The sequence below is a fragment of the Eulemur rufifrons genome, chromosome 30 (assembly GCF_041146395.1).
Source record: "Eulemur rufifrons isolate Redbay chromosome 30, OSU_ERuf_1, whole genome shotgun sequence".
NCBI classification, from domain to species: domain Eukaryota; kingdom Metazoa; phylum Chordata; class Mammalia; order Primates; family Lemuridae; genus Eulemur; species Eulemur rufifrons.
In genome coordinates this window covers 9,684,015-9,706,971 of record NC_091012.1, presented here as the reverse complement: position 1 = coordinate 9,706,971, position 22,957 = coordinate 9,684,015, and the positions used below count along the sequence as shown (strand labels likewise).

Genomic DNA, 22,957 nt, shown 5'->3' with positions numbered 1-22,957 from the left:
CAGGCAATGCCCCTGCCTACACTTCTAATAAACTTGCTTCCTTCCTTCAGCTATATTCCATATGCCATGTTACTGGAATTCCCTTTAACAGTCAGGGTCAAGCCATCATTGAACGGGCCAATTGCACCCTAAAGCTTCAATTACAAAAACAAAAAGGGGGAGTCCCTGAGTCTCTTCATCATCATCTATTAAGAGCACTCTTTACCCTTAATTTTTTAAATCATTGGTAGACTTTGAATTCTTCTGCAGCAGAACATCATTTCACGACCTCGTCCTCTCCCCTGCCTAACATTTGTGATCCTGTGTACGTGTCCACACCTAATGGAGAATGGAAGGAGGGAGAGGTTCTACAGTGAGGTCAGGGCTAAGCATATGTCTCCACAGGACAGGGCTGTGAGTGGGTTCCCACTTGTTGTCTTAAGTGGTGGTATGGCAAAGAGGATCAGGACCGAGGACTTCCTGAAGGAAATTGAGAATCTGACTGTGCAAGCCAGGGGACCAACACTGGGAATGACATGCGCAGTTCCGCCAACTAATGTTTCTCAGCCTTTATTGGCTTATGTGCCCTATCCTTATTTGCTAGTGCTAGGTTGTGTTCAATGGAATGAGTCCACAGGAAATATCTCCTGTCTTAATAATTGCTCTTTATATACCTGCCTTAACTGCTCTTCATGGGCTAACTTCAAATTTATATGTTTTAAGGGCTAAGACAGAGCTTTGGATTCCAGTTAATTTATCCTGGCCTTGGAGTGAATCTGCCTTAATTACCACCTTTTTAAACAAAATAACTTCCTTGAGCCACCAAGTTAAGAGAGCTATCGGTTTTATAATTGCCGTTGTGGCAAGATTAATATCTATAGCTGCCACAGCTGCTACAGCAGGAGTAGCATTGCAACAATCTGTTCAAACCGCTGACTTCATCCGTAAGTGGCTTGAAGACTCCCACAGACTGTGGCAACACCAACAGGAAATTGATAGCCGTTTAGAAGGAGAAATCTTGCACTTACAAAATACTGTCCAATGGCTAGGAGATCAAATTCAAGTCCAGCCACTCAGTCATTTTTGCATTGTGATTGGAATTCTTCTAGGTTTTGTGTTACACCTATTCCTTTTAACAGTAGCAAACATTTGCGAGTTCTACGCCAACTGCTAGCTGGAGGGCATAACCTGACGGCTGATTTACAAAGCCTAGAATAAGAAATAACCAGTACATTCCAGGAAAATTTACCAGAATTTAATGAACAAGATTTCTTTCAAGGTTTGGCAAATGGCCTGTCACAAGCTAATTGTTTAACAACTTTTAAATCTTTCCTTAATAACATAGGAATTAATGCCGGAATTTTAATAGTCTTTATTCTTTGCCTGTTTTCAGTCTACAGATGCTGACACTACCAAAAAATAAAAATCAACCAACATAATCAAAATATCATGAGGGTCTTTGAGCATATTGGATCTCAAACTTAAAAGAAGAGAGGGAGATGTAGGGATTGTCCCTGAGCAAGAATTGGCTTGAGCTCAGAGTCAGCGAAGCTGGACATGCTTCTTGGGTCCAAAGGTCAATGGGTCCAGAACGCTCCTTGAGGCCAGAAGTCAATGGGTCTGGTCAGGGTCCATTGACTACTGAATGCTTCTCAGAGCTAAAGGTCAATGGCCTATTGAAATAGACAAACTGTTTCCTATGGCAAATAGCCAAGGTGTGTGTCATTGTCCTGCATGCAGGTAATGAGGGCCAAAGGTTAAGATGCAAACTGCCTTTCCTTGAGAAATTTCCATAAGAAATGGAACATGTCACCTCGGGACTCTAAAGATAGTCATGTATCAGGAAGTAGCTGCTGAACAAAAGGAGTATAAAAATAAAGTGACTGGTGCATTACTGTACTGCAGTCTTTACCGTCTATGTGTGTCTGTGTGTTTATTCGTGTGTCTGTATGTATGTTTATGTGTTCATCCCCCGTTCTGTAATCGGACCGCAACAATAGGATTGCTGGATCAAATGGTTGTTCTACTTGTATCTGTTTAAGGTATCTCCATATTACTTTCCACAGGGGTTGCACTAGTTTGCAGTCCCACCAGCAGTGTATGAGTGTTCTCGTCTTTCCGCATTCACGCCAACCTTTATTGTTTTTGGACTTCTTGATAAAGGCCATTCTCACTGGAGTTAAGTGATATCTCATTGTAGTTTTGATTTGCATTTCCCTGAAGATTAGAGGTGTTGAGCATTTTTTGATATGTTTCTTGGCCATTCTTCTATCTTCTTTTGAAAATAATCTATTCATGTCCTTTGCCCACTTTTTGATAGGGTTGTTTGATTTTTTCTTGCTGATTTTCCTCAGTTCTGAATAGATTCTATTTATCAGCCCTTTGTCGGATGTGTAGCATGCAAAAATTTTTTCTCATTTTGTAGGTTACTTGTTTGCTCTCGTGACTGTTTCTTTGGCTGTGCAGAAGCTTTTTAATTTAATCAGGTCACATTTGTTTATTTTTGTTATTGCTGTGATTGCCTTAGGGGTCTTCTTCATAAATTCTTTGCCTAGGCCAATGTCTATAAGAGTCTTTCCCACATTTTCTTCTAGAATTCTAGTAGTTTCACACCTAAGGTTTAAGTCTGTTATCCACCGTGATTTGATTTTTGTGAGGGTTGAAAGCTGTGGGTCCTGTTTCAGTCTTCTACATGTGGCTATCCAGTTTTCCCAGCACCATTTATTGAATAAGGATTCTTTTCCCCAGAGTATGCTTTTGTCTGCTTTGTCAAAGATTAGATGGCTATATGAGGATGGTTTCATATCTGGATTTTCTGTTCTGTTCCACTGGTCTGTGTCCCTGCACTTGTACCTGAACTCTTATTTTAAACTTTTAAAATTATTTATAAATGGAACTCACAATAGATTCTTGCTGGATTTGACTATAGGTATTATATCAAAGGCAGCATTTTATAACCCATTCTTTAAACATTGTCTGAGGAAGTTAAGAGCCTTTAGTAGGTTTCCTATAGAGCCACACATAGATACCACAACAGGCAGTTTTTGGAGCATAAGAAATATCTTAATGCTTTATAATTTGACATTTTTTAAAAATTTTTTATTGATACATAATAATTGTACATATTGATGGAGTACATGTTATATTTTGATACGAGCATATAACCTATAATGATCAAATCAGGGTAATTAGGACATGATTTACCTGAAACATTTATCATTGCTTTATGTTGGGAACATTTGAAGACTTCTAGCTATTTTGAAATATAATAAATTGTTGTTAACTATAGTTGCCCTATTGCACTATTGAATACTAGAACTTTTTCCTTCTATTTAACGCTATTACCCATTAACCAACACCTCTTCATTGCTCCTTCCCACCACCCTTGCCAATCTCTGGTAACCACCATTCTATTCACTACCTCCATGAGATCAATTAATTTTAGGTCCCATATATGAGTGTGAAAATGAAATATTTGTCTTTCTGTGCCTGGCTTATTTCGCTTAAAGTAATGTCCTCCAGATCCATCCATGTTTCTGCAAATGACAAAATTTTCTTCTTTTTCATGGCTAAATAACACTCCATTGTGTACATACACCACATCTTTCTTATCCACTCATCCCTTGATAAACACTTAAGCTGATTCCACATTTTAGCCCTTGTGAATAATGCTGCAATAAACACTGAAGTGCAAATATCTTCTGGTTACATTTTATGTCTTTCCCTCACCCAAGCGAGGTTTAGAGGCATACCCTTCCCCTCTACAATGCTCACCATGTTCATGCCCATTAGTTGTGACTTCACCCCCCGGCCCCCCACTCCCTGAAGAATATTACTACCATTATCACTTGACATTTTAACCAAAGAAAAAAACACACATTTATAGGTTTGACTTACTGTGACATTTTATTCTGTTTCTTTTTTCCTTTCAGGTATCTCCAGGGCAGCTTGTTAGAAAGGACAGCTCATGCTCAATGGTGTGTCTAGAAAACAACACAGTCAACCAGCCTAACCATAGAACAACAGTAAAATAGTGAGTACAACTAGGCTGCCAAGGGCAGATGACAGACCCCCTTATACTAAAAGCATCCCAGCCATCCTCAGTCATTTCAGCCATTTGGTGCTGCTTTTTCAGGGATCATTTTGAGAAATTGATATCAATTATATATTAATTTTCAAGGGCCTAACTATGAATTTTCAATTTCTGTTTTAATCTTAGACTGTGTAGAGGAAGGGAAAGCCAGTTACCAAATAAGCAATTCCAGAAAAAGTGTAGCTCTTTATGTGATGCATTTACCTTAAGATAATGTTGAACATAATGAAAAGGAGAGGTGTTTTTTATTGCAAGTTTCTGAAGAAAAAAATAGTTCTTTATGAATTATAGACCTGAAGTAATGCACACTACTTTGGAAACTATTCTTGGAAGAAGGAACAACTTGTCTTACATTGGCAGCCCAATGTGTCTGCATTGAAATATACCTAATCAAGCATGAGCACATTTGAGGTGTACAATCACAGATATACTTTCAAAACACCCTAAGATGAACCATTCAAGTTTATTGAAAAGGCATTAACAACAAAAATAAGCCCCATTGGGTTGTCCTTTGAACATTATTAACACGTTGGATTCCAAGTGTTGATTTTCAGAACACAGTTTGGAAAATGCTACTTTAGAATATCAATATCTTTATCCCCAGTTTTACACTTAAAAAATATAACTAGCTTATAAACTAATTTTGTTTCTAATGTACTAGTTTTTTGCTAATTAAATTATCTGTAACTTCTACATTTAATTAAAAATTGCAAGTTTACACTCATAATAATGTCACTTTCCTCTCTCACTTATAACAATAGTCATGATCAAATTGTGTTTCAGATAAAACTGAACCCTGACTCTGCCCAAAGTCGTGGGTTCTGGTACCTTATTAAGTAATCACTAAATGCTTTTGTTCAGACAAGGCCCTAATTCTATGAGTAAAAACCACTCTACTTTGGCTAGAATCCCAACTTTTTTTGAATTCAGATGATTCTGATGTTTCCATATGTAATACAAAAGTAGTTTCAAAGATTAACCTTGCTCAAACAAGTACATTTTATGCTTTTTTCCTCCCTAACTTAGTCTAATTTTTAGAAATCTCCCTTTGGAAGTACAGTAAGTTTTAATTTGCTGTCATTAAGTTTTAGAAATGATCATATGACATATTCACTGTTGGTGAAAGAAAGGTTTCTTGAGCAAATTAACAGGGAAAATTGGCTTTTAGGAAAGATTTTGAAAAACGTGTGAGGGGGTAGTATTGCTTGTTCTCAGTGGGAGAGGTGAGCCGTTAGAATCACTTATGCAACATTTTTCAAAATACGTATCTGCAAATATGCATCTTCCCACCTCCACCTTCCCTCCATGTCTAGGCACTCACAAGCCCTTTAGGAAAATGGGGAAGAATGTGAGGCAGAATTACATGAGCAAAAGCATCCCAGGTGATTCTGATCTCAACCCCAAAGCAATCATTCCCAAGCTTTGCTGTACACTGGCATCACCTGGGAACTTTAAAATAATTCTGATGCCCAAGTCATGTCCAATGTCAACTAAGTCAGAATGCCTCAAGTTGAAAGTCAGGCTGTTTTTAAAGTTCTTCAGATAATTTCTGTGTGCAGTAAAGGAGGGACAATGCTGCTTACTTTGCATGTAGGAGGATGAACTGTTCCTATCGGTGGGACTTTGGGCAGGTCAGTTTTAAGCCTTGGTTTCCTTACCTGCAAAATGAGTTGAGTTAAATGTCCTGTGAGGTTGAGTGGTCCTTTCCATCTTATAACTTCAAATTCTGTGATTTTGAAATCAATTTGGAGACAAAACTGCTGGAAGCATTATATTAATAAAAGTGTCCATCTTATATGCTAATAATGTTACAGGCTTTTTAAAAAGTGCTAACAGTATATAGACCTACTTTTAAACATCTGATTTGCCTTCCCTCAATTATTCTGAGCCTCATTTTAGACATTGGGGGCAAATGGAAACATATAACTTACCAAAGAGAACCCTTTGTTTTCTAACACACAACATCTGTGGATAACAGAAATACAGTAACAGAGTGAGTTGTCTCTGTTCATTAATATTTCATTTAAAATATTTGGGAAATGGCTACCCTTAATATTATCCTGTGCAGTATTATGCTGCACTGTTAACACTGCTTGTTTTGGGATAGCTATATCTGTCATTGGTTTTGCACTTATATTTTCACATTTATATTTACTAACAAATTTTTCAGTAATTATTGCAAAAACGACATTAAATGTTTTTATTTGGTATAAAGCTCTTTCATTATTTACTTTTAGAGCTAAAATGGAAAACAGGAAGGTAAGTGATAGTGAACTAAATCAACTGAAATTCAAGGTCTAACAACTTAAAATAAACAAAATTGCTATATGACTTAAATTTAAGCATGTGTACAAATAGATATAACTTTCACAGGATGAAAGATTCTATGGGTAGAAGAGCAAATGACAGGGAAAATAAGTAATAATTAATATATTCCAATAATCAACAGAAAACTGTCTTCTAACAGCATATTGCTTAGCATGTTGGCTCCCCTATTTTTGCTAAAAGCCAAAGAATTAAAACAAAGGGGAAAGTGCCCACACAGTACTGTTCTAAAGTAGACAATTGTAGAGCCCCTGGAAATGTTCCCCCTACCACTTTTTAAAAATTGTCTTCAGACATAACAAATGATAAAATATGTTGTTAAAAATATTTTTTTCCTCCACATTGTGACTTTAGTAATACATTACCACATAAATAACAGGTGAAATTTTTAAGCTGTCTTGTTTTTCCAGCTAATTACTTTGCATGATATCAAGTTTAGTAGTAGGTCATAACTATAGACATAGGCTGTAGTGTTCTTACTAGAGTACTGAAGCAAACCATTTGCAGCTTTGTTGGTCCTTAAGATTCTTTTATTGCTTAAATTATTGAGGATCACAAACAGTAATTTTTTCATGTCAATTATATTGGTATTTACTGTATTAGAAATTAAAACTGAGAATTAAAAAATATGCTTAATTTAGCTTTCTCAACCTTGGGATCCTTGATATTTTCAGCTAGATAATTCTTTGTTGTGGAATGTGTCCTGTGCATTGTAGAATGTTGAGAAGCACCACTAGGAGCCAGCAGTAACTTCCCCCAGGTTGTGACAACAAAAAATGTCCCCTGGGGGACAAAATCACCCATGACTAACAACCACATTGTTAACATAAATAATATTTTTCACAAAAATAACTCTTCTTCTGCAACAAAAACATTGGTAAAAAGTGTGTTTTATTTACATTTTTTGCAAATCTCTAGTGTCTGGCTAACTAGAAGACAGCTGGATTCTCATATCTGTCTTTGCAATTTGTTTTGAAGAGACAATAAGATGATGACCTAGCCTCATGCAAATATATAGTTGGCAAAAAGGTGTATTTTTTTTTTTTTTTTTTGAGACAGAGTCTCACTCTGTTGCCCAGGCTAGAGTGAGTGCCGTGGCGTCAGCCTAGCTCACAGCAACCTCAAACTCCTGAGCTCAAGCAATCCTCCTGTCTCAGCCTCCCGAGTAGCTGGGACTACAGGCATGCGCCACCATGCCCGGCTAATTTTTTCTATATATATTTTTAGCTGTCCATATAATTTCTTTCTATTTTTAGTAGAGGTGGGGTCTCGCTCTTGCTCAGGCTGGTCTCGAACTCCTGAGCTCAAACGATCCGCCCACCTCGGCCTCCCAGAGTGCTAGGATTACAGGCGTGAGCCACCACGCCCGGCCAAAAAGGTGTATTTTTAAAGCTTTCAGATGATTGTGGGTTTTTTTTAATACTACAACAAAACTCCACAAGTCCTAGTTCCTTAGTTGCAATGGAGTTTTGCATATGAATGCATTTGTGACATTAATACTCATTAATCTATATTGCACAATAAATGAATATTTTCCTCTCAGTTGGAGGAAAGATTTGCTTTTGTTATTATTGGCACCAATCTTATAAAAACATTACGTATTGAAAAGCAGTCAGGTTCACAGTAGATGGTATAAGTTTTCCTTCTACTGTAATCTTAGTACTATTTTTTGCTTAAAAGTTTGAGTTTTATTATTGGCAACAAATGCTTGTTATTTTCCTTGAAGTGAAAGTCTCACCTTGTTCATTTCTGAGAATAAAAGTCGGTTGTACTTTCAAACAAAAATGGTGTTCTCTGAAAAATGTGGCTTGTTCAGCTCAGCATTTAATCACAAGCACTTTTGCTTAACACAGCCATGCTGCAGCATGCAGGAGTGCTTTAAGTGAACATTTCACTTATTCCAAATATTAAAAAGGTCAAGATTTAAAAACACCATTAACTTTTACTAATTCATAAAGGACATTCTTAAATAAAGCAGGCTTTTTTTTTTCCCCTGCAAGGGGGAGTGAAGAATAGAATGACTAGTGTAAGTTGGTACCACTGCCTTGATTCATGCTGAGAAACCAACAGCTTTACCCATGTATACTTTTATACAGTCATTGCAAATGTCAGTGAATAAGCAGGCAATGTCTTGTCATTCTTATAAGAACAGTTTTGACCTTATGGGCCTCCTGGAAAAGGGTTTAGGGGATCTCCAGAGGTTGGCACACCACAATCGGAGAATCACTGGTTTAAGTGAGTGCTTTAAAATAATGCTCATATATTAGTTTTATGAACTTTTAAAGTTCATCAAAGACGGTTCTCTTAAAATAAAAAAAAAAGCATTTAAGTTTTTAACTCAGACCACTTAAAAGAAACAAGAAATCCATGATAAAATGATAATAGAACTAAAGTGAGGAAAAACCTGGGATATCTGAATCTCATATTCAGATTCAATAAAGTTCTAAAGACTTTATTGCCCAACACTACTGCTTTGTAAAATGCTCTTGGTGTTCCAGTACAAGGTTAGAGAGGTGAAACTATATTTGGTTTATTACCAATACCTGTCAGGGAGGGTCAATACTTAAGGGCAACTCTGGCAGGTCACTGTAGAAGACTCCAGAGAACAGGACTTGATGTGCTGAGTAAAAAGAGGTCAGGAACCCTCTGGAGGCCAGAAGCCAGGAGGAGAATTTGTAAAGCTGTTTGCTTTGTTGAAGGTTAGGCATCTCCCTCCACTCCCCCTCACTCCCAGCAGATATTTTACTAAGATATTAACAATTCCTGGATTAATTTGTAAGTGAACATTGTTATTTATAGAGATGCAGATAGATACTTTTCCATGAGAAGTCACAGTCACTCACAGTATTACTTTTTTGAGGCTATATGTTTCTCTCCTAGAGTTGTGTTTATACCATACTGAAATCAAAATCATCATTCTTTAAGTCTTCTTCCCCAACTCATGTGGTACATAATCATCTTATAAAAGGAGTGCTGTAAAAAGGATATGCTAGAGTAAGAACTGACTTGTAGGTTCCTTTAATTATTGAGCTAAGTGAGTAAATGTACCATCTAAATTCAAGAAAATGTATCTTTTTGAAAGATAAGTTTCAACAGCATCAAACAATATAAATATTGATCACTAGTCCTGACATGAATTACGTCTATAAAAAGAATTAGAAAATAATTTATCTATTAAAATGAAGAACACTAAAAATTCATTTCCTCAGCACATAGTAGCCACTTTTGTGTGCTCAGTAGACACATGTGCCTAGTGACAATTGTACTGGACAGTGCAGGCTTAGAGCCTGGTGTTTACAGGAAACTAAAAATGTTTTTTTCAAAGTTTATTGCAGATAAGCATGACATATGATCATATAAGTCTTTGAGCCTAAAAATACCTTAAATTTCCATAGGTTCTGTCAGGAGGAAGTAGAAAGGAACATAAAAATTTTCTGAGCATGCTCAATGCCAATTTCTTGGGCATGTCTAATGCCAGTTTCCAATGAATGGTGATGAGCAATGAACCATTATAGTATTTAAGTTCTCAGTGTTTATGTTTAAAAGCCTAAAAGACATTTCACCCAACCAAAATCATTCTAAGAGATACAAGGGCAGAAATGTGAAAAGTGATGTATTAAGAGTACTTAAATTTTTTTCTTCAATAGATTCTTATATTGCATCTTTTCTTCTTTCTGTGAGGAAATGTTCTGGAGGAATACTTCAGAGATGATCCTGAACCAAACTTATTTACACATATGTTCATATTTTTTCAGTGACACAAAGCTAACAGCTCCAGGTGCATTGATAGGTTTTGTAAGATATTTCTTATTTATAAAGCATCTTTAGAAATAAAAGTAGATTCCTGAAATTAACATCTGAATTTTAAGAAAAAAATCTATCTATCAAAGGAAAGTAAATACATGCGTACGAGTTTAATAATCATTATGGTTTAAGATATTGCCATTGTTTTTCTCATCACAAAACAATTGCTATTAAGTACAGCAAGATAAATGCCACGGAGTATTACTCAGCTATAAGAAATAACGGTGATATAGAATCCTTTTTGTTTTCCTAGAGAGAGTTGGAACCCATTCTATTAAGTGAAGTATCCCAAGAATGGAAAAATAATCACCACATGTACTCACCAGTAAATTGGTTTCCCTGATCATCACCTAAGCGCACATTTGGGAATAACACCAATTGGGTATCGGACAGAGGTGGGGGGTGGGGAGAGGGGATGGGTGTATGCCTACATGATAAGTGCGATGTGCACTGTCTGGGGAATGGACACACTTGAAGCTCTGACTCAGGGGGATGGGGGGGCAAGGGCAATATATATAACCTGAGCTTTTGTACCCCCATAATAAGCTGAAATAAAAAAATAAAAATTACAGCAAGAGAGATTTCTGGATTCTCCCCCAACAACCCATTGCCCAAATGCACCTGCAGTGCACACACACACACACACACACACGCACACACAGCATGCTGCGGGGATGGGGAGCAGTAATAAAACCATCTGCTCCATAGGCAGAGACTGAGTAGAGTGTAGGTATAAACTGAGTCACAGACTATATTCCCCAGGCTTTCCGATGTGTGTTGTGACTGAGAACTCCTTCCTTAAAGTGTTTGTTCCTTGGATCATGGGTGTTAATCTTTTCCTGATGACTTCTTTTGCCTTCTCAGGAAGTTGCCCAGGAATATGGTACAAGTAGAACTTGGACAAACACTTTGCCAGTTACCTTGCTAAACTATAGCTGTGTCCTGACAGTTGCATCATTTATGCAGAATTCCTGTGTTAAGTCTTCATCATTTGGAATGACAAATCCTATTCAAGTACTTGGGATTGTTTTTCTCCTCCCCACAGCAAACCTGTAAAGAGAAGTCAAACTGCATAACCCAGAGGGACAGAATACTTAGGTCAGTGCCTACTCCTGTAACATCCAGCAAGGGTTTAGGAGAGGAGGCTTCTGCTGTGCACTTGAATAGAAACCCCTCAGTGGGCACTGGATCAGACATAGGCCTTTTCATGAAGCTGCAAGCCATTTGGGGACACTTATCCCCTGCTGGAAAGAAGCATGGGTGGTGCTTCCACATGCGGAGAGATAAGCGATGCAGGAGGGAGAGATGGGTTGGGAGACGGGGAAGTTCATTGCAAACAAGGGAAGCTTGATGTGCCTATGAATTAGCAGAGGGGTCCTGTGTAGTCACCATTTAGATATATGGGACTGGAGCAGGAATCTGAGCTAGCGGTAAGGAATGAAGAGTAAGAGTAGCTGTTCACATGTAGAGAAAGTCTATAGAATAAAAGGACAGAGCATAGATCTGTAAGGACTATCATAATTTAAGGACAAGTCCCCAGAGGGGCAGGTAGAATGGGAGGAGGAAAACTAGGAGACATAAGATAAAAGGAGACAAGATAAGAGAGGCTATGGTCATAATGCTAATGCTGCCAAGAAGTTGTTAAGTGATGGGATAGAGGAGAGCACAGGTGGAACAAAGTTCTTGCCTTTATGAGCTGATGATCTAGTGAGGAAGACATTAAGTATTTTTTCAGGTATACAAATATCCCAGGTGGAGGGAAATACCAAGAAGACAAAGCAGGGAACGAGATACAGTGATTGGAGGTGCTCACTATTTTAGGTAGAATCATCAGAAAGAGCCTCTCCTGATAGGCCACATTTGAACAGTGACCTGACCAAAGCGAGGAAGGTAAGGAGCTCCGGCATTACACCCGGTGGAAAGAGTGCCAAGAGTCTGAGACAGGAATGTGTTTCATGTGTGTTCAAGGAACAAACCGCAAGGTGGCCAGTGGGGTCAGAGTGAGGAATCAGGGAAAGAAGGAGGAGAGGAGGTCACATGGGCAAGGCTGTAGCTCAGTGGTCCCCAGACTTTTTGACACCAGGGACCATTTTCATGGAAGACTATTTTTGCATGGACTGTGGGGGTGGGAGCATGATGGTATTGGGATGATTCAAATGCATTACATTTATTGTGTACTTTATTTCTGTTATTATTACATTGTAATATATAATGAAATAATTATACAATTCACTATAGGTTGGGAAGCCCTGCCATAGCTCACAGGGCCTTGTGGTTTTCAGGGCATGGGAATAAGTTTGGTTTTTAATCCAGTTTGATGGTAACTTTTGGTAGATCTTGAGCAGGGGAGTGCAGTGCCTTAATTTAAGAGGTTATGCTGACTGCTCAGGGGAGAGTAGACCATAGTTGGGAGTCAGAATGTAGGCAGAGAAGAGGGTTAGGAAGAAAGTCTGGTGATAAAACTGAGCAGTGATAAATGGTGGCTCAGAATTAAAAGTGGACAGACTCCTGATGGAGGAATTGCTCACAGGTTGGAGCAGGGTAACTCATGTAGGTATTTGCCCCAGCAGCTAGTCAATGGCAATGCTCTTTCCATTATTAGGGCAGACGTGGGGAGTTGTGTGTTTGGAAAAAGAGCTCTTCTTTAGAAGTGTGAAGACACGAGGGACCTTGGCAAGAGGAGTCTCAGGAGAGTGACAGTGACAGTGACAGGGGGCAGATGGAGTGGGTTAAGAAGAGACAGGAGATGAGAAGCTGGCACCAGAGCATGATTCTGTGAGCAAATGAGTGGAACATCTCGGGAGTTGTGGGGAATGGGATGGGAACAAAGGGGACACATTCATCTTGGGGAAAATCTCTGGCAGAGAGGGGGAAAGTGTTCAAAGAGAGGTAATTGTTGGAACAGTGATCTGCAGAAGTGGGATGGAATTGACTGCACTGATAGGAGAGTTAGCTTCAGTGAAAAAAAATACATCTCTGGGCTGTTTTCAACATGATCATGATGAATGACCTTTTCCATGTGTTGAATTCAGTTTGCTAATATTTTGTTGAGAATAATGCACCTATGTTTATCAGAGACATTGGCCTGTCATTGTTGTTGTGGTGTCTTTGTCTAATTTTGGTATCAGGTAATACTGGCCTCATAGGATGAGTTTGAATGTATTCTTCTTCCTTGATTTTTTGAAATAGTTACAATAGGATTGTATTAATTTTTAAAAATCTTTTGTATAATTCAGCAGTGAAGCCATCAGGTTCTGGGCTTTTCTGTGATGGAAGATTTTTTATTACTACTTCTACAAGTATATTAAATACTTGTTAAATAGACATTAAAATATATTTAATATATTATCATAAATACATGTATACTTTAATATATTAAATACATTTAATCAATATAAAACATAAATATATATATTATATATATTTTTATTGCACCCTTGAACAATCCAATCTTTTTGAACGTACATGGAAATTTCACCAAAATTGAGCATATGATGAATGGCAGAGTAAGCCTTAAAAAATTCCAAATGATTTAAATTGATTAGAGTGTACTTTCTTTACCTAAATATAATTTACCTAGAAAATCAGTAACAAAAATACTAGAAATGCCAAATTTCTTTGAACTTAAGCTAATTGTTTTAAGGCTGTTAATATATTACAGACAATATCATATTTTAAATAAGAAAATATGTACATCAAGTAGTTCAAGAAACTCCAAGAGGATAAACACATATTCATACCAACGCACATGATCATCAAATTGTTGAAAGTCAGAATTTTGAAAGCAGCTAGACAGAAGAGAATCATCCTATACAAATTATTCTCAATGAGATTAACAGCATATTTTTCATCAGAAACAAGGTCTGAAGGGAGTGAATATCATTTGTAAAGTGCTGAAAGAAAAAAATATATATCAATATATAATTTTAGGCCGGGCGTGGTGGCTCACGCCTGTAATCCTAGCACTCTGGGAGGCCGAGGCGGGTGGATCGCTGGAGGTCAGGAGTTCGAGACTAGCCTGAGCAAGAGCGAGACCCCGTCTCTACTAAAAATAGAAAGAAATTATATGGACAACTAAAAATATATATAGAAAAAATGAGCCGGGCATGGTGGCGCATGCCTGTAGTCCCAGCTACTCGGGAGGCTGAGGCAGGAGGATCGCTTGAGCCCAGGAGTTTGAGGTTGCTGTGAGCTAGGCTGACGCCATGGCACTCACTCTAGCCCAGGCAACAGAGCAAGACTCTGTCTCAAAAAAAAAAAAAAAAATATATATATATATAATTTTATATCCAATAAAGCTTTCCTTTTTCATAAATGATAAAAAGCTATTGAGATATTCAAAGATGGATAAAACTTAGGAGGTTGTTTGCTAGTAGACCTGCCCTACAAGGAATGCTGAAGGGAGTCCTCTGGCCAGAAATGAAAGGACACTACACAGAAACTCAAAGTAATATGACGAACAGAGAAATAAACTGCAAGGTAAATATAATAGCCTATACTATTGAATTTTGGCTTATAACTAGTCTTTTTTTTCATTTCCTATATTATTTAAAAGACAAACATTAATATTTATAAATTCATGTTAATAGGCACAGCGTGAATGACAATGTCACTTGTGCAACAATAACCTAAGGTGGATGTGTAAGAAGCAGAGCTTTTGCATGCTACCAATGCCAAGTTGGTATCTAATCAACCTAGATTTTTTAAATCACATTTTGTCTTTAAGTTAATAATACACATTTCTAAAATTGCCTAAATTTACCATTCTGAGCCATTTCATTCCACCAGGAAGATATAGGTATTTTTTTCCTCTCTTTAAAAAAGTTAAATACCAAAATAACTACATTTAAATAAATAACATTATGATAATGACACTAAAAATTCAAAATAAGGCTAACATCCTCTTTCTATTTGCACTGCTGCTCTGTCCTAACCCCTAGAACACTCTGGAAAGGTCTGGAAAGGAGAAAGGTTATTTCCTAAGGAGTCTGGGCTGAGGCTGGGGGTGGGGAGTAGGTTGGAACTTCTCATTCTCTCACTTGTTTCCTTTCCTCTCCTTTTCAATTTTGGTAGGAGATAAGTCAGCCTTAGTTTTGAATTCAATTCTGAAAGGTTAGGGAAGTCTCTTACTGCAAATTAGAAAACAACCTAAATCTTTCCAGTGCTTAATCACAGAGTGCTTACTTAGACCCTAGAATTAACATTCAGCTCCCGCTCCATTGGCATGGCTGCTCCCGCCTGCAGTGGGGACAAGTGCAATATAACTGAGAAGACAGCTGGTCAGATGATGCCTTGAGCTGGCGACTAAACCTGCAATAACACACTATGGAGAAATCTGTGATCTTTGTTTGAAAATGCTTGTGATAAGAGACTGAGTCTTTTCCCCCAAATGTAGTGGTAATGGCTCTGTTGTTTTAAATACACAATACTTAGGAGACTGGCTTTACTTAGAATGGAAAATTTTGCCAGGGACAAAGTTAACACAAAGAAACAAACAACAAAAAACAGCAAGAAAGAGGACAGTGAAGTGCAGCTCGGATGAGACCGGGCAGTTCTTTCCCAGCACCAGCTTGTCCCTGAATTCTCACGGTCACATGCAGCCTCAGCATTAGTCTTCTGTCCTATGCACTGCAATGGAGGTGGATTAAATTCACCAAGCAACTGCTCTAACGTGGAAAATCTGCAAGTGTCATAAACTAGCTCCACCTGAACAAGGTAAATAAATAATTCCACAGGCTGAAAACAACAAAAACACAAAACTACTTTGTTTCTTTTCCCCAAATGAAATCCACAGGAAAGGTCCTGTATGATTTACAAAATTTCCAGAGTAGAAATGCAGTGAAGTGAAATGTCACAGACCTCATTATTGTGTAAAGAAAGTGCACTTGGAAATATTCTAATTGCACATGTGAACAACAAAATACCGTCTTGCCTGCCAGTACCAGCGGTGAGTACTGCGAGGGCCGTGGTGGGGGGCGGATGGGAGGGTGGTCCTGTCTGGTCTCTGCAGGCGGCCGAGTCCCTGGAGGTCCGCTGGCACCTGCCCCTGACCGCTGACCACACTGTACCGTCCTCACAGGGAGATGCCTGGTCCTCCAGGAAGGGCCGTGGTTTTTCACTGGGAGTTAAAAGCTTCACTCAAAGGCAGCAGCCCAGGGAGCGCTCAGCAGGAGAGACACTGTCTCAAGTACCAGGTTTTGTTGTGTGTGGTTTTTGTTCAAGTGTGACTTCTGTCTGTAAATTAAGGAGTTTTCAGGCCACCTGGGTTTTGTATTTTCAGTACTGAGAGTTGAACTCCAAACGCAGGGCCCTTTACCCACTGAGAGAGAGCACACTCCTAGTATTGGTGAGAGGCAATGTCCCCTTTGGCAACACAACATTGATATTTTAAGGTAAGAAAAACTTTCCCAGTCGCTAGTTTTAGACACCCTTTTCCTCACAGCTGCCCGTGACGTGTCCACACTCAGGGTGATGACGACGCTCTGGCCATCTTCTGTTTTGATTCACTTCAGCCCTGGCTGCCCAGGCTGGTTGCTGTCCTGGCAGATGCTGATGCGGGGGTCTCCAGCACGTGTAAAGGACTCCTCGCAGCATTGTTCCCCTGGCAGTGGACCGCAGTGGGGATTGGTACCACAAGAGTCCCGTTTTGCGTTACAGTTTTTACTGGTAGCTGGTGTTGACCTAGAGGTGTCTGTTGTACTGATAACGAAGATTCTCATCAATCTAACACTGACCTACTACCTGGCTTCTGTAATCACGCTCACCTATTGCATCAGCCTCCTGAGACCACACCCCTCGGACCACCCCGACCTAATAAGAGTGGAAAAAAACCAGTAGGCGGGCTCAGAATTTGGTGGTAAGTCCGCTCTGAGCCCGCCAGCAAATAAACCTTGATTCTCTGACTCCCTGTGTGCCGCTTGGTTTGTCTTTGGAACCACACACTGTAACAGTTGCTACAACACTCCTACAGTGACCATCTGGACAGAGGTGGTCTGTGACATCTGAATGATCTGGCTGGCAGCACCTAATGTGCCATGGCTAATTACAGCAACAGGTTCTACTTTTACTTCCCTGTGATTTCTATTCTCTTGCAGCTGGGCCCTAGCAGAGTCCAACACAGCTGTCTGAGTGACTAGGGCTTGTCCTGAGACAGTGTAGGTGTTTGCTGGGGCCAGTCAAGCCACGCTGGTGACTGTCACTGCTGGTATCTGGTGGAGGACGTGAACTGGCTGCACAAAGGGTGGCTGGAAGGTCACTAGGTCACCACCTTGCAGTGGTCACTAGGGTGGCAGCAGTATAGGCAGCAGGCTTAGCCACCTGTAGTAGCTGCCACTGAATGGTGATCAAGACCAGCTGGCTGGACAGAGGTGACTCTGGTGAGCTTTGGGCAAACCAGGCTTCTTGGATGATGGCAAGTCTGGGGTGTGAGTTGCCAGGCTCAGGCTCCCGATGGGCTGGCAAGGCTTCCCTCCACAGGCTCTCAGGGCTCTGGGGCCACTGCAGTGAGCAGACACTACTCCAGCGTGACTGGGAGAGGCTCCTAGAAGAGAGTGGTCACAGAGAGGTTCTAAAGCAAGGTACACTCCTAGGCTGCCTTTTCCTAAAAGCCTGCTCTGTTAATTTGCTTTCAGAGGCAGGATCTCTACCTTTCAGAATGAGCCTCTGCCTGGTTCTTCCTGGGACTGTGGTACTTCGATGAAATAACAATTGAGACAGAGATTGTCAGGAACTGAATTCTGCCACTCCTTGTCAGTCTTGTAGTATGGATAATTTTTAGTGATGTGCATATAAATTCCATTTAGGATGAGTTGTTTACCAGGAGCCATTGTAATTGCTTGTACTATTGTGCATAGGAATAAGGTGGCTTTGAATCATTCTTTGGGCTTCCTCCACCGGAAGCTTCCTTTTCATTTTCTGGGTGCGAGTTTTCAGCCACTATATTGAGGTCAGAGGGCATCAATGGGCCCATTTTGAAACCTGAAGACTCCACTTCCCGGGGGCTGGATGGGCAGGAGTTGGCAGCACTGATAGTTCCCGCTGGGGAGGGAAGGGAGATGATGAGGTGGGCCATGGTGTTTGGAATGTTGATGGTCAGAGGCGAGAGGTGCGGCTGCACAGCCTTCGCTGGGGACTCAGGCACCTTTTGCTTCTTCTTCTTCTGGCCGGATAGGGAAGTGAAAGTTAATTTGAAGTCTGTGCTTGGAAACCTGGTGCATGAAGCTTGGAAGCTGCAGCAGCAGCACCTGGTGCCTCTGGAACACCTGTCTACAAACACGCTGTTCTGGCCAAGGCAATGCAACTCGAAATCGCCACTTTAGGCCTGGGCTGTGCAGGCAGTGGGTCCCAGGCTGTCCAGTCATGGCCAGCGCTGCTGCTCACGGTCGTCAAGATCTTGAGGTGGCACTGGGAGATGAAGCTCGAGTGGCCCATGCTCACATCCACTGAGCCCTGCGACCAGATGCACTTGATGGTCGCCGAGTGCTTGGTAATTAGGTACTCGAATTGGCAGCCCTCCAGCTGCGCCACTTCCCCGCAGCCTGGCCAGGACCACCACCCCTGGCCCCGCCGCCCATGATGGGGCGCTGCTGAAGCCACTGCCATCGGCCTGAGTGAGAGTCCACCGCCACTCACTGGGAGCTAGGAGCCAGAGCAGAGGCCTTCGGTTTGCCAGGGAGCAAGCCAATTAGCAGCGGCTAGTGGCCTCAATCTCGATTTAATAAATTTATAATGTAAAATTCAAGCACATATAAACCACTAAGAAATTTCAACAGAATACAAATAAAAGCCAATGAGAAGGAAATCAAAATAGTACCCTACAAAACTTTATTGAATGCAAAGAAGGAAGTGATGGAGGGAATAAAGAAAAAAAAGGTAAGAGGTACACAGGATACAAATAGTAAAATAGCATAGATAAGTTCCTCCTTATCAGTAATTAATTAAGTGTAAACATATGAAACTCTACAATGAAAAGGAAGATACTGGAGGAATGTATTTTAAACAAACAACAAAATGATCCAAGTATGTGTTATCTACAAAAGCTATATTTTATATTCAAAGATATATATATGTATATATGTTGAAAGTGAAAGGATAGAAAAACATATTCCATGCAACTTTAGGTGTCTATGTTATTATCAGACAAAATAAACTCTAAGCCAAAACCTTTTATAAAAGATACAGGCCATTATTTATTGAAAAAACAATTGATTCATCAAAAAGATACAATTACAAACATTTATGCACCAAGCAACAGAACGCCAAAATATATGAGACAAGTATTGACAAAATGGAGAGAAGAAAAATATTTTACAATACAGGTTGGAAACTTTAATACCCCATTTTCTTTAATGGATAGATGATCTGGACAGAAGATCAGTAAGGAAAGGAAGATTTGAAAAGTGCTATAAACCAGCCAAACAGAGAAGACATAAAGAAATTCCTCCACAGAGCATAATGCACATTTCTATCAAGCCCAGATGGAAAATTCTCCAGGTTAGACCACATAGTAGAGCAGAAAATAAGTGACAAGAAATGTAAAAAGACGGAAGTTATAACAAGTATCTTCTCTGACCACAATAGAATGAAGCCAGACATCAAAAACAAAAGGAAAAATGCAAACTTCGTAAATAGGAAATTAAACAGCACAGTCATAAGCAATCAATGAAACAAAGAAGATAATACAAAAGAAATTGGAAAATACTGAGAGGGAAATAAAAATGAAAACACAATATAACAGAACATAGATTCAGTGAATGCAGTGTTTAGCGGGATGGTTAAAGCAGTGAATGCCTATATGAAACAAGAAGAAATGTCTTGAATGACCCTATATTACAATAGAAGGACTTAGAAAAATAAAGGCAAATGACACCCAAGCCTAATAGAACAAAGGACTAATAAATATTACAGTGAAGACAAATAAAATTGAGAGGAGAAAAACATTAGAGAAAATGAACAAAACTAAAAGTTAGTTCTCCGATAGGATTAACAAAATTGATAAATATGTAGGTACACTGACCAAGAATATAGAAGAGAGGATATGAATATTTACAATCATAAATGAAAGTGGAGACACTAATAAATACCTTACAGAAATAAAATGGATTATAGAAGAATGTTATCAGCAGTTGCACAAAGAGATAACCTGAATGAAATGAACAAACTTCTATAAACACATACATTACTGAAAGTGACTGATGATGAAACAGAAAATAGGAACAAACCTATAAAATATAAAGAGGCTGAATCAGAAAAAGAAATCATTCAAATATATTAGAGCAACTCCCAACAAAGAAAAACAGTACCAGATGGCTTTCCTGGTTAAGTCTACCAAATATTTCAGAATTTTTAGGCCGGGCGCGGTGGCTCACGCCTGTAATCCTAGCACTCTGGGAGGCCGAGGTGGGCGGATCGTTTGAGCTCAGGAGTTCGAGACCAGGCTGAGCAAGAGTGAGACCCCATCTCTACTAAATATAGAAAGAAATTATTTGGACAGCTAAAAATATATATAGAAAAAATTAGCCGGGCATGGTGGCGCATGCCTGTAGTCCCAGCTACTCGGGAGGCTGAGACAGGAGGATCGCTTGAGCTCAGGAGTTTGAGGTTGCTGTGAGCTAGGCTAACGCCACGGCACTCACTCTAGCCTGGGCAACAGAGTGAGACTCTGTCTCAAAAAAAAAAAAAAAAAAAAGAATTTTTAAAAATCCTCCTCAGACTCTTACAAAAAATAGAAGAGGTAAGGTCACTTCCAAATATATTCTGTGGAGCCAGAATTGCCCTGATCTGAAATACAGATAAAGACACCAAAAGAAAATTAGAGATCAATATTCCTTATGGTCATACGTGCAAAAGAGCCTGAACAAAATACTAGCTAATTGAATCAAACAGTATATTTAAAGGATAATACACAAAAAGCAAGTGGAATTATTTCAGGAATGCAAGATTAATTCAATATCAGAAAATAAATTAATTTAATAACACAATAATAGAATTGAGGAGGAAAACACACACAGCAAATCAGCAAATGCAGAAAAAGCATTTAAATAACAACAAAATCTCTTAGCCAGTATGGTTGCACATACCTGTAGTCCCTGCTACTCAGGTGGCTGAGGCAGGAGGATTACTTGGGTCTAGAGGAGTTGAAGGCTGCAGTGCTCTCTACATTGTGCCTGTGAAGCCACTGCACTCCAGCCAGGGCAACATAGTGAGAATTCTCTCTAAAAATTAAACAAACAAACAAACAAACAAAAAAACCCCCACATTTTTCTTTTTTTTTATTGACACCTGGCAAATCTACTTTGAATCCATTCTGTTATATGAAGAGGTGTACGTATATGTGTGTGTATGTATACACATTTATTATTATTATTATTTCAGCATATTGTGAAGGTAGAAAAGTGTAGGTTATGTATATTGCCCTTGCTCCCCCCCCCAAGACAGAGCTTCAAACGTGTCCATCCCCTAGACAGTGCGCATCACACTTATTATGTATGTATACATCCATGCCCTCCCCCACCCACGTCTGCCCGACACCCGATCGATGTTATTCATGAATGTGCACTTAGATGATGATCAGTGAAACCAATTTGCTGGTGAGTACATGTGGTGTTTATTTTTCCATTCTTGGAATACTTCACTTAGTAGAATGGGTTCCAACTCTATCCATGAAAATACAAGAAGTGCTATATCATCATTGTTTTTTATCACTGAGTAGTACTCCATGGTATACAAAAAAAAAAACATTTTTGATGAAAGCAGTCAACAAACTATAAATTGGAAAAAGAGCATTTATTAAAAAAATTAACAAGTCAGTGGGTAAAGGCTAAAATTTCTCCACACCAGCTAAGATTGGGAACAAGAGAAGGATGCTCACTTTTCTCCACTTTATTCAACATTGCACTAGAAGACATAATCAGGGAAATTAGGCAGGAAAAATAATAAAACCCATTCAAATTGAGAAAGAAAAAGTAAAATTCTTGCTATTTACATATGGCATGATACTGGCTTTAGAAAAACTCACATAATCCATAAAAATTTATCAGAGCTAATGAATAATTCAGTAGAATTGGAGGACACAAAATTAACATACAAAGATCCATGATGTTTCTATATACCAGCAATCATCAACCTGAAGTAAAAATTAAAAAAAAGAATTCCACAGAATAGAAAATACTCTTGAACTATGGAATAATTTTAATCAAGGAGGTGAAATAATTGAATGCTGAAAATTACAAATATTTCTAAAACTTAAAGAACAGCCTAATAAATGAAATTGCACCCAGTGTTCATGGATTAAAAAATTCATATTGTTAAGATGGCAATACTCCACAAAGTGATCTATATAGTCAATGTATTCCCTATTTTAAAAAGTGCCTGTCTTTTCAGAAGTGGGAAAGTATATTCTCAAATACATATGGAATTGTCCACCTAATAGCCAAAAAAAAAAAAAAAATACGAAAAATAGAAAAATATATGAGAACTCACACTTTCCAGTTTTAAAATATATTACAAAACTGCAGAATCAAAACTGTGATAATGGCAAATGGGTAGAAAAATAAATATATGGAATACAACTGAGAGTCCACAAATAAACCCATATAATTATTGTCAATTGATTTTTTTTATAGTCACACTTGCATTTGATTAAAAAAATACAAAAATACTCACTCGTGGTTCCTGTATGAATTCTAATTAAGAAACATTACTTTCAGAATAATAATACTCGGTGATAATTTTCAGAAGACTAAGAGCTTCTTTACC

At 38.9% G+C, this 22,957-nt stretch overlaps 1 pseudogene; it reads right to left on the bottom strand.

The window, feature by feature from the left end:
• Positions 1-1,111: 1,111 nt before the first annotated feature.
• Positions 1,112-18,802, bottom strand: LOC138378380 (forkhead box protein K2-like; annotated as a pseudogene).
• Between the last annotated feature and the right edge of the window lie 4,155 nt (positions 18,803-22,957).